Source organism: Coregonus lavaretus (genome assembly GCF_964263955.1).
Source record: "Coregonus lavaretus genome assembly, contig: HAP1_SCAFFOLD_885, whole genome shotgun sequence".
In the NCBI taxonomy this organism is placed as follows: domain Eukaryota; kingdom Metazoa; phylum Chordata; class Actinopteri; order Salmoniformes; family Salmonidae; genus Coregonus; species Coregonus lavaretus.
The window spans coordinates 190,193-202,500 of NW_028166514.1; the positions used below are offsets into that span (position 1 = coordinate 190,193).

The following is a 12,308-nucleotide window of genomic DNA, read 5'->3' on the forward strand; positions in this document are numbered from 1 at the left end:
GACCGGACCACTCACTGACCTCCCTCCCTGTATAATATAAACATTACTCTGGACCGGACCACTCACTGACCTCCCTCCCTGTATATAGTATAAACATTATTCTGGACCGGACCACTCACTGACCTCCCTGTATTGTATAAACAGCTTTGTGTGTCAATGAGAAACATGAGATTTTCTCTCCCTTTCCTACCGATTAACACACAATTCACCATCCTACCTACCCCAGCAATTCACCATCCTACCTACCCCAGCAATTCACCATCCTACCTACCCCAGCAATTCACCATCCTACCTACCCCAGCAATTCACCATCCTACCTACCCCAACAACTCACCATCCTACCTACCCCAACAATTCACCATCCTACCTACCCCAGCAATTCACCATCCTACCTACCCCAGCAATTCACCATCCTACCTACCCCAGCAATTCACCATCCTACCTACCCCAGCAATTCACCATCCTACCTACCCCAGCAATTCACCATCCTACCTACCCCAGCAATTCACCATCCTACCTACCCCAACAGCAGCAGAATTTGTCTTGTTGGGGGTAAAATGATTTGACCTAAAATCAACAGCATTTCACCCCTCTACCCACACATTTCTTCTCACTGCTTTAACCTTTCACCCCTCATTAAAAGTGGACCTCCGGGCATTCTGAGGGGGTTAACCTCCCTGGCATGATGGGCGCAGTGCCAGCTACCCTCTGGGCCACAATAACTCATTGAGCTCCACAGGGGTTGCAGGTTCCATTCTGTTTCCTCAAGGAGAGGAGCAGGGAGGGGGAGAGGTAAGGGGGGGTATTAGGGGTGGTCAGTGGGGGGGGGGGGGAGAGAGAGATTAGAGGAACACAGAAGGGTAGGGGGAATGCCTTCTACCCCCTAACCATTCCCTCTCTCTCTCTCTCTGGGGCACTGTTCCCTATCTGAATGGAGACGGGTCACATCATGTGGCCAGCTGGTCACTGTTCCCTATCAGAATGGAGACGGGTCACATCATGTGGCCAGCTGGTCACAGTTCCCTATCTGAATGGAGATGGGTCACATCATGTGGCCAGCTGGTCACTGTTCCCTATCTGAATGGAGGAGATGGGTCACATCATGTGGCCAGCTGGTCACTGTTCCCTATCTGAATGGAGACGGGTCACATCATGTGGCCAGCTGGTCACTGTTCCCTATCTGAATGGAGATGGGTCACATCATGTGGCCAGCTGGTCACTGTTCCCTATCTGAATGGAGATGGGTCACATCATGTGGCCAGCTGGTCACTGTTCCCTATCTGAATGGAGATGATGGGTCACATCATGTGGCCAGCTGGTCACTGTTCCCTATCTGAATGGAGACGGGTCACATCATGTGGCCAGCTGGTCACTGTTCCCTATCTGAATGGAGACGGGTCACATCATGTGGCCAGCTGGTCACTGTTCCCTATCTGAATGGAGACGGGTCACATCATGTGGCCAGCTGGTCACTGTTGCCTATCTGAATGGAGACGGGTCACATCATGTGGCCAGCTGGTCACTGTTGCCTATCTGAATGGAGACGGGTCACATCATGTGGCCAGCTGGTCACTGTTGCCTATCTGAATGGAGACGGGTCACATCATGTGGCCAGCTGGTCACTGTTCCCTATCTGAATGGAGACGGGTCACATCATTTGGCCAGCTGGTCACTGTTCCCTATCTGAATGGAGACGGGTCACATCATGTGGCCAGCTGGTCACTGTTCCCTATCTGAATGGAGACGGGTCACATCATGTGGCCAGCTGGTCACTGTTCCCTATCTGAATGGAGACGGGTCACATCATGTGGCCAGCTGGTCACTGTTCCCTATCTGAATGGAGACGGGTCACATCATGTGGCCAGCTGGTCACTGTTCCCTATCTGAATGGAGACGGGTCACATCATGTGGCCAGCTGGTCAAAGTTCCCTATCTGAATGGAGACGGGTCATATCATGTGGCCAGCTGGTCACTGTTCCCTATCTGAATGGAGATGGGTCACATCATGTGGCCAGCTGGTCACTGTTCCCTAGCTGAATGGAGACGGGTCACATCATGTGGCCAGCTGGTCACTGTTCCCTATCTGAATGGAGACGGGTCACATCATGTGGCCAGCTGGTCACTGTTCCCTATCTGAATGGAGATGGGTCACATCATGTGGCCAGCTGGTCACTGTTCCCTATCTGAATGGAGATGGGTCACATCATGTGGCCAGCTGGTCACAGTTCCCTATCTGAATGAGGATGGCCACATTACGTTGCCAGCTGGGCACAAGCCTACGGGGCACTGTTCCCGATCACCCTGGAGGGAGTCCTTTGTTCATTCATTCCCTGTTCCTTTCCACCCCTTCATCTCTCTCTGTCCCCTTCCCCACGACCCTTAATTGCTCCCCACATGCCCCTCTCCTCTCCCTCTGAGGGGTACAGAATGGAATGCAGCCTGCCGCCTCTCTGGAGCTCAACACTGCCACTGTCCAATTAGGAAAACTTTATGAGGGTATCATAAGATAAAGTTTATATGTGATGATTGATACGCAAAACTGCACATCTCAAATAGCACAAAGACCTACATGAAACAAAATACGTCATCACCGCAACAGCACAGATAACTCTCAAGAGCCCATTTGCAAAATGTGCTTTTATATGGTGTATTTATCTATGCGCTATATGAGCGTATGACCACGCTCTAAAAACTAAACACCTTCACCCTCAGTTTTACAGTGGCTTCACTGTCAATAGTCACCCATTAATTGCAGTACAGGGGTTATCGTTACATTTTATGAGTGTCGTCATATTATGTTACGGTCATCGTAAACCAGTAGATTTAATGAGTGAGCCTCTGTAAAAATGTATCATGTGGAACAATTGCCCAAACTTAAATCAAATAATGAATAAGACGAGTGGAACAACAAACGTTCACCTTTGACGTACAGCTCTGTAGGCTGCTGTGGTCCATCGAAACGTTAACTTGGATATATTTTAATTTGTTACGTCAACCCAATCATGGATCAAACGTGTTTATTTATTTTTTTTAGATGTGGTTGTAAATGACTTAGCTCCAACCCTACCTCCATCCACCGTTGAGCCTCAGTGAAGGCGTCTATGATTTAGCTCCAACCCTACCTCCATCCACCGCTGAGCCTCAGTGAAGGCGTCTATGATTTAGCTCCAACCCTACCTCCATCCACCGCTGAGCCTCAGTGAAGGCGTCTATGACTTAGCTCCAACCCTACCTCCATCCACCGCTGAGCCTCAGTGAAGGCGTCTATGACTTAGCTCCAACCCTACCTCCATCCACCGTTGAGCCTCAGTGAAGGCGTCTATGACTTAGCTCCAACCCTACCTCCATCCACCGCTGAGCCTCAGTGAAGGCGTCTATGACTTAGCTCCAACCCTACCTCCATCCACCGCTGAGCCTCAGTGAAGGCGTCTATGATTTAGCTCCAACCCTACCTCCATCCACCGCTGAGCCTCAGTGAAGGCGTCTATGACTTAGCTCCAACCCTACCTCCATCCACCGCTGAGCCTCAGTGAAGGCGTCTATGACTTAGCTCCAACCCTACCTCCATCCACCGCTGAGCCTCAGTGAAGGCGTCTATGATTTAGCTCCAACCCTACCTCCATCCACCGTTGAGCCTCAGTGAAGGCGTCTATGATTTAGCTCCAACCCTACCTCCATCCACCGCTGAGCCTCAGTGAAGGCGTCTATGACTTAGCTCCAACCCTACCTCCATCCACCGCTGAGCCTCAGTGAAGGCGTCTATGACTTAGCTCCAACCCTACCTCCATCCACCGTTGAGCCTCAGTGAAGGCGTCTATGATTTAGCTCCAACCCTACCTCCATCCACCGCTGAGCCTCAGTGAAGGCGTCTATGATTTAGCTCCAACCCTACCTCCATCCACCGCTGAGCCTCAGTGAAGGCGTCTATGACTTAGCTCCAACCCTACCTCCATCCACCGCTGAGCCTCAGTGAAGGCGTCTATGACTTAGCTCCAACCCTACCTCCATCCACCGCTGAGCCTCAGTGAAGGCGTCTATGACTTAGCTCCAACCCTACCTCCATCCACCGCTGAGCCTCAGTGAAGGCGTCTTCACAGCTCACACTGGTCCGTTGTCGCCACTCCATCTTTACACACAAGGTCTCAAACAGACACGGAACTTTTTGTTCTAGTTGAAAGAGAGAACAAGGAGAAGTCGATCGTTCCCGGTAATCGTTAGGCCTACCCTAAGACAAACAACACAGCGTCAATCAAAGCATTTCCCTGTCGACAAGACACAATTATCCAGCGATCATCTAAATAGTTTAATCCGACGGTATTGTTAAAAATGTGTTACCTGCGGCAAACTTCAGCTGGGGAAACTTGAAAGTCTAAACTCTGCTCACCGGTGAACGATTCCCGTTAATTGACTTCCGCGCGCCTCGCAATGGGACACTTGTTACCAAACATTTTTGTCACGCGCAATACCTAAAGTGGGCGTTTCCTGTAGTCTGACAGATCATCCTTTTCTGCACCTGATGGTGTTTTCTCTTTAGTGAACACCGGGGGGCCCCACGGAGTCATACAGCCGCCTTAGCTGCTCACGTGACGGGTCTTCAGTAGAGGAGGAGGAGAACGGGTTCCACTAAATAACCCAGCCACAAAGTCAGATTCCACAAAAAAAAGGCCAATATTGGCTACTAAAAATTTGCTTTTTGGTATTAATTTGAGGTTAGGGTTATGCATAAGGTTAGCAGTGTGGTTAATGTTAAGGTTAAGGGTAGGTTTAAAATCTGATTTTAAGAAGATAAATTGTCAGAGAGAGAGAGAGAGTCAGAGATACAGAGAGAGAGAGAGAAACGTTAACACACGTTTCCCATGCCAATAAAGCCCTTAAATTGAAATTGAAATTGAATTGAATTGAGAGAGAGAGAGAGAAAGAGAGTCAGAAAGACATAGAGAGAGAGAGAGAGAGAGAGAGAGAGAGAGAGAGAGAGAGAGAGAGAGAGAGAGAGAGAGAGAGAGAGAGAGAGAGAGAGAGAGAGAGAGAGTCACAGAAGGATGAGGGGGGGTTAACAGAACTGTAAACTGTTTCACCACTCAAGTCTACGCTACAGCTTCAGTCTCAGTCCAGGTCTGGAATCTATTTCATCATCATGGTCTCTCTCTGGCTTTATTAGGAATATATTCAGCATCAACGACAGCATCACAGCAGTACGTCCATATTTATTGGTTGCATACACAGTTCAGCAGATGTTATAGCAGTGCAGCCAAATGCTTATGTTCCTAGCTCCTAGCAGTGTAGTAAAATGCTTATGTTACCAGCTCCTAACAGGGTAGCAAAATGCTGATGTTACTAACTCCTAACAGGGTAGTAAAATGCTGATGTTACTAGCTCCTAACAGTGTATTAAAATGCTTATGTTCCTAGCTCCTAACAGGGTAGTAAAATGCTTATGTTCCTAGCTCCTAACAGTGTATTAAAATGCTTATGTTCCTAGCTCCTAACAGGGTAGTAAAATGCTTATGTTCCTAGCTCCTAACAGGGTAGTAAAATGCTGATGTTACTAGCTCCTAACAGGGTAGTAAAATGCTGATGTTACTAGCTCCTAACAGTGTGGTAAAATGCTTATGTTCCTAGCTCCTAACAGTGTATTAAAATGCTTATGTTCCTAGCTCCTAACAGTGTATTAAAATGCTTATGTTCCTAGCTCCTAACAGTGTATTAAAATGCTTATGATACTAGCTCCTAACAGTGTATTAAAATGCTTATGTTCCTAGCTCCTAACAGTGTATTAAAATGCTTATGTTCCTAGCTCCTAACAGTGTATTAAAATGCTTATGTTCCTAGCTCCTAACAGTGTATTAAAATGCTGATGTTACCAGCTCCTAACAGGGTAGTAAAATGCTGATGTTACTAGCTCCTAACAGGGTAGTAAAATGCTTATGTTCCTAGCTCCTAACAGGGTAGTAAAATGCTGATGTTACCAGCTCCTAACAGGGTAGTAAAATGCTGATGTTACTAGCTCCAAAAAGTGTAGTAAAATGCTTATGTTACCAAAAACGTTGTAATTTTTGCTAATGTATAAAATAAAATACCTTATTTACATAAGTATTCAGGCCCTTTGCTATGAGACTCAAAATTGAGCTCAGGTGCATCCTGTTTCCACTGATCATCCTTGAGATGTTTCTGCAACTTGATTGGAGTCCACCTGTGGTACATTCAATTGATTGGACAAGATTTGGAAAGGCACACACCTGTCTATATAAGGTCCCACAGTTGACAGTGCATGTCAGAGCAAAAAACCAAGCCATGAGGTTGAAGGAATTATCTGTAGAGCTCCGAGACAGGATTGTGTCGAGGCACAGAGCTGGGGAAGGGCACCAAAACATTTCTGCAGCATTGAAGGTCCCCAAGAACACAGTGGTCTCCATCATTCTTAAATGGAAGAAGTTTGGAACAACCAAGACTCTTCCTAAAGCTGGCCGCCCGGCCAAACTGAGCAATCTGGGGAGAAGGGCCTTGGTCAGGGAGGTGACCAAGAACCCAATGGTCACTCTGACAGAGCTCCAGAGTTCCTCTGTGGAGATGGGAGAACCTTCCAGAAGGACAACCATCTCTGCAGCACTCCACCAATCCGGCCTTTATGGTAGAGTGGCCAGACGGAAGCCACTCCTCAGTAAAAGGCACATGACAGCCCATCTGGAGTTTGCCAAAAGGCACCTAAAGGACTCTCAGACCATGAGAAACAAGATTCTCTGGTCTGATGAAACCAATAACTCTTTGGCCTGAATGCCAAGCGTCACGTCTGGAGGAAACCTGGCACCATCCCTACGGTGAAGCATGGTGGTGGCAGCATCATACTGTGGGGATGTTTTTCAGCGGCAGGAACTGGGAGACTAGTCAGGATCAAGGGAAAGATGAACGGAGCAAAGTACAGAGAGATCCTTGATGAAAACCTGCTCCAGAGCGCTCAGGACCTCAGACTGGGGCGAAGGTTCACCTTCCAACAGGACAACGACCCTAAGCACACAGCCAAGACAACGCAGGAGTGGCTTCGGGACAAGTCTCTGAATGTCCTTGAGTGGCCCAGCCAGAGCCCGGACTTGAACCCAATCGAACATCTCTGGAGAGACCTGAAAATAGCTGTGCAGCGATGCTCCCCATCCAACCTGACAGAGCTTGAGAGGATCTGCAGAGAAGAATGGGAGAAACTCCCCAAATACCCAAGAAGACTTAAGGCTGTAATCACTGCCAAAGGTGCTTCAACAAAGTTCTGAGTAAAGAGTCTGAAGACTTATGTAAATGTGATATTTCATTATTTTAAAAAATATATAAACTTGCAAAAATTTCTACAAACCAGTTTTTGCTTTGTCATTATGGGGTATTGTGTGTAGATTGATGAGGGGGAAAAAAACAATTTAATCAATTTTAGAATAAGGCTGTAACGTAACAAAATGTGGAAAAAGTCAAGGGGTCTGAATATTTTCCCAATGCCCTGTATAAAGAGCTTCCTTTATGTGGATTTAAAAATAGTTTCCTTTATGTGGATTTAAAAAGAGTTTCCTTTATGTGGATCTATAGTGAGGTAGTTATTGGGTTCACAGCTGTTACCAGTAACACATGAATCTCTGCGTAACAGTTCTGCTGTTGTAACACAGAACAGTAACACCACAGAAACCTACTCCTCAGCTGATCCAGAGTCAGTGGCTGTGTCCCAAATAGAGCCCTATAGTCCCCTTTATAGTGCACTACTACAGGGCTCTGGTCTAAAGTAGTGAACTATATAGAGAATAGGGTGTCATAGGGCTCTGGTCTAAAGTAGTGAACTATATAGAGAATAGGGTGTCATAGGGCTCTGGTCTAAAGTAGTGTACTATATAGGGAATAGGGTGTCATAGGGCTCTGGTCTAAAGTAGTGAACTATATAGAGAATAGGGTGTCATAGGGCTCTGGTCTAAAGTAGTGAACTATATAGAGAATAGGGTGTCATAGGGCTCTGGTTTAAAGTAGTGTACTATATAGGGAATAGGGTGTCATAGGGCTCTGGTCTAAAGTAGTGTACTATATAGGGAATAGGGTGTCATAGGGCTCTGGTCTAAAGTAGTGTACTATATAGGGAATAGGGTGTCATAGGGCTCTGGTCTAAAGTAGTGTACTATATAGGGAATAGGGTGTCATAGGGCTCTGGTCTAAAGTAGTGTACTATATAGGGAATAGGGTGTCATAGGGCTCTGGTCTAAAGTAGTGTACTATATAGGGAATAGGGTGTCATAGGGCTCTGGTCTAAAGTAGTGTACTATATAGGGAATAGGGTGTCATAGGGCTCTGGTCTAAAGTAGTGTACTATATAGGGAATAGGGTGTCATAGGGCTCTGGTCTAAAGTAGTGTACTATATAGGGAATAGGGTGTCATAGGGCTCTGGTCTAAAGTAGTGTACTATATAGGGAATAGGGTGTCATAGGGCTCTGGTCTAAAGTAGTGCACTATATAGGGAATAGGGTGTCATAGGGCTCTGGTCTAAAGTAGTGTACTATATAGGGAATAGGGTGTCATAGGGCTCTGGTCTAAAGTAGTGCACTATATAGGGAATAGGGTGTCATAGGGCTCTGGTCTAAAGTAGTGCACTATATAGGGAATAGGGTGTCATAGGGCTCTGGTCTAAAGTAGTGCACTATATAGGGAATAGGGTGTCATAGGGCTCTGGTCTAAAGTAGTGTACTATATAGGGAATAGGGTGTCATAGGGCTCTGGTCTAAAGTAGTGCACTATATAGGGAATAGGGTGTCATAGGGCTCTGGTCTAAAGTAGTGCACTATATAGGGAATAGGGTGTCATAGGGCTCTGGTCTAAAGTAGTGCACTATATAGGGAATAGGGTGTCATAGGGCTCTGGTCTAAAGTAGTGCACTATATAGGGAATAGGGTGCCATTCGGGAGCATCAAGAGTCTTCAGCCCAGACGACCTGCCAGGGGAAAATGTAGCTACCTCATTATCATGGAAACTCTGAAGTCATTTAGCTTTTGGCTGGAAAGAGGAGTATGCCTATAGCACTGAAGAGAGGAGAGGAGAGGAGAGGAGAGGAGAGGAGAGGAGAGGAGAGGAGAGGAGAGGAGAGGAGAGGAGAGGAGAGGAGAGGAGAGGAGAGGAGAGGAGAGGAGAGGAGGAGAGGAGAGGAGAGGACAGGAGAGGAGAGGAGAGGAGAGGAGAGGAGAGGAGAGGAGAGGAGAGGAGAGGAGAGGAGAGGAGAGGAGAGGAGGGGAGAGGAGAGGAGAGGAGAGGAGAGGAGAGGAGAGGAGAGGAGAGGACGGGAGAGGAGAGGAGAGGAGGGGAGGGGAGAGGAGAGGAGAGGAGAGGAGAGGAGGTAGCTTAGTGGGTAAGAGCGTTGTGCCAGTAACCGAAAGGTCGCTGGTTCTAATCCCCGAGCCGACTAGGTGAAAAATCTGTCGATGTGCCCTTGAGCAAGGCACTTAACCCTAATTGCTCCTGTAAGTCGCTCTGGATAAGAGCGTCTGCTAAATGACAAAAAAAAAAAAAAAAAAAAAAAAAAAAAGAGGAGAGGAGAGGAGAGGAGAGGAGAGGAGAGGAGAGGAGAGGAGAGGAGAGGAGAGGATGATGTCTGTAGAGGGCTGGGGTTAAGAACAACCCAGATGTCTGCTGTCAGTTTGTCAATCAATAACATTAGCCCTTTTAACAGCAACATGTCACAACGTTATTTTCAGTCATCCGGTTTAGACCCCAAAGAGCAAAGACTGAAGCACAGTGGCATAGAAATAACTCCTTACCAGGAAGAAACCTCAAGATGAAACAGACAGAGAGGAGGGTAATCTATCTACTCTGTCAGTCTGGGGTCTGTAGACAGATAGAGCAAGGTGTGACAGACAGGCAGACAGACAGACAGGCAGGCAGACAGATAAACAGACAGACAGACAGACAGACAGACAGACAGACAGGACAGACAGACAGACAGACAGGCAGGCAGGCAGGCAGGCAGGCAGGCAGGCAGGCAGGCAGGCAGGCAGGCAGGCAGGCAGACAGACAGACAGACAGACAGACAGACAGACAGACAGACAGACAGACAGACAGGACAGGACAGGACAGGACAGGACAGGACAGAACAGAGCTATAGGGTGCAAGGTAAAACTGTATGTTGGGCAGGCAGGAATCTGTGGTTAAAGTGTGTGGTGTTTTACCAGAGAGGCTGAGGGGTGTCGCCGTCTGTCTGTCTGTCTGTCTGGGAGGAAGTGGCACCGTGTGGGTTGACTGTCTGAATGAACACTAAACCACCACACGTCTCTCTACTACCCAGGTCAGAGGTGTCATTGTGCAACAGAACATAGGCTGTCTGTTCATAATAATAATATGCCATTTAGCAGACGCTTTTATCCAAAGCGACTTACAGTCATGCGTGCATACATTTTTTTTTGTGTATGGGTGGTCCCGGGGATCGAACCCACTACCTTGGCGTTACAAGCGCCATGCTCTACCAGCTGAGCTACAGAGGAGGGTAATCTATCTACTCTGTCATGGTTCAGTTGATCAATGTTTTGGTTGTGGTATGTGTTCCTATCAATTAAACTAAATGACCACGCCCATCCTATTTTAAATGACCACGCCCATCCTATTTTAAATGACCACGCCCATCCTATTTTAAATGACCACGCCCATCCTATTTTAAATGACCACGCCCATCCTATTTTGCTCTCTCTACAGCCGTGGGCGGGACATCGTGCTGTTGATTGGTGGGCTGGAGCCCCAGAGAAAGGTAAGAGGACATGTTGCAGTGCGTTTATGCTTTAAAAACCTCGTCTCTTCCTCTTGTGTACTTTACTCACCTCCCATCCTCTCTATTCAGGCTAGTGGTGCTAGTGGTGTTGCCGTCGGGGAGACAGCAGGAAGTCGAGCTAGTCAATGGTAGAGAGAGCAACAGGAAATGTGTGGGTAGACCGCAGCAGTGTCTGTGTAGCTCTGGACGACGTCAGGGCCCCGTGTACGCCTCTCTTAATTCAACAGACAAAGCAGCAGAAAGGCTGAACAACACCGGGAGAAAACCAGAGTGGGTCTCCTCTCCTCTCCTCTCCTCTCCTCTCCTCTCCTCTCCTCTCCCCTCCTCTCCTCTCCTCTCCTCTCCTCTCCTCTCCTCTCCTCTCCTCTCCTCTCCTCTCCTCTCCTCTCCTCTCCTCTCCTCTCCTCTCCTCTCCTCTCCTCTCCTCTCCTCTCCCCTCCCCTCCTCTCCTCTCCTCTCCTCTCCTCTCCTCTCCTCTCCTCTCCTAGTACTAACAGACTGTTAGGAAGGTGATGAAGAGGAGGACAGATTAATGACAAAATGTCTCCCCTCTCCTCCATCCCCTCCTGAGGTAGACTGAGTGGTTCTGAAGAGGAAGATGTTCATCCCAGTACCTCCAGCACCCTGTAACCCAAACTCCCTCCAGCCCCAGACAGAGCCTATAGATATGTCCACCAGCCGCTCCAGGACCCCTCCAATACCCACAGGGGTCTCACTGTTTCCCCTACCATCCACCTCCATCACCAAGCCTTCTTCATCATCATCATCATCATCATCATCATCATGTGTCATTACGTCTGTCCCAAAGACTCCTGCTATATCAGTGGCAGGTCCCGGCAGGAGGGTCCTTTCTGGTTTTGTCAGAGGTTATCCCTTCACACCCCTGTCCCCCAGCCCTGCTCCTCTCCACGCCCGCCCTGCGCCCGTAGTGGTGCGTCCCACACCCCTGCTCCACACCCACCCAGCACACAGCGAGACCCTGGTGGCACCCCTGCTCCACACCCACCCAGCGCACAGCGTGACCCTGGTGGCACCCCGACGTCCACATCACCACAGTGACAGCCGGGATGATGAGCTGCCGACCATGAGACCGGACAGCATGACAGAGATGGGACGGGCTGGAACCAGAGTGGGTCAGGAGTGAGTACAGGAGCCTTCCAAACCACCTCTTCACTTGATCACAGGGCTCCCTCTAGTGGCAAGAGTGAAAATTGCATTGTAACAGTCTAGATATCTCCCATAGGACACTGCAACACAGTTCATTGTAACAGTCTAGATATCTCCCATAGGACACTGCAACACAGTTCATTGTAACAGTCTAGATATCTCCCATAGGACAACAGCAACACAGTTCATTGTAACAGTCTAGATATCTCCCATAGGACAACAGCAACACAGTTCATTGTAACAGTCTAGATATCTCCCATAGGACAACAGCAACACAGTTCATTGTAACAGTCTAGATATCTCCCATAGGACAACAGCAACACAGTTCATTGTAACAGTCTAGATATATCCCATAGGACACTGCAACACAGTTCAT

General features: G+C 48.1%; 1 pseudogene across 1 annotated transcript in view; it reads left to right on the top strand.

Moving 5' to 3' along the window:
- The first annotated feature begins 11,297 nt into the window (after positions 1–11,297).
- LOC311114615 overlaps positions 11,298–12,308 on the top strand; it is a 3,945-nt pseudogene continuing 2,934 nt past the window's right edge. The window contains exon 1 of the transcript in view: positions 11,298–11,905. The product of the transcript in view is annotated as an uncharacterized misc_RNA (transcript). The remainder of the gene's footprint in view (positions 11,906–12,308) is intronic.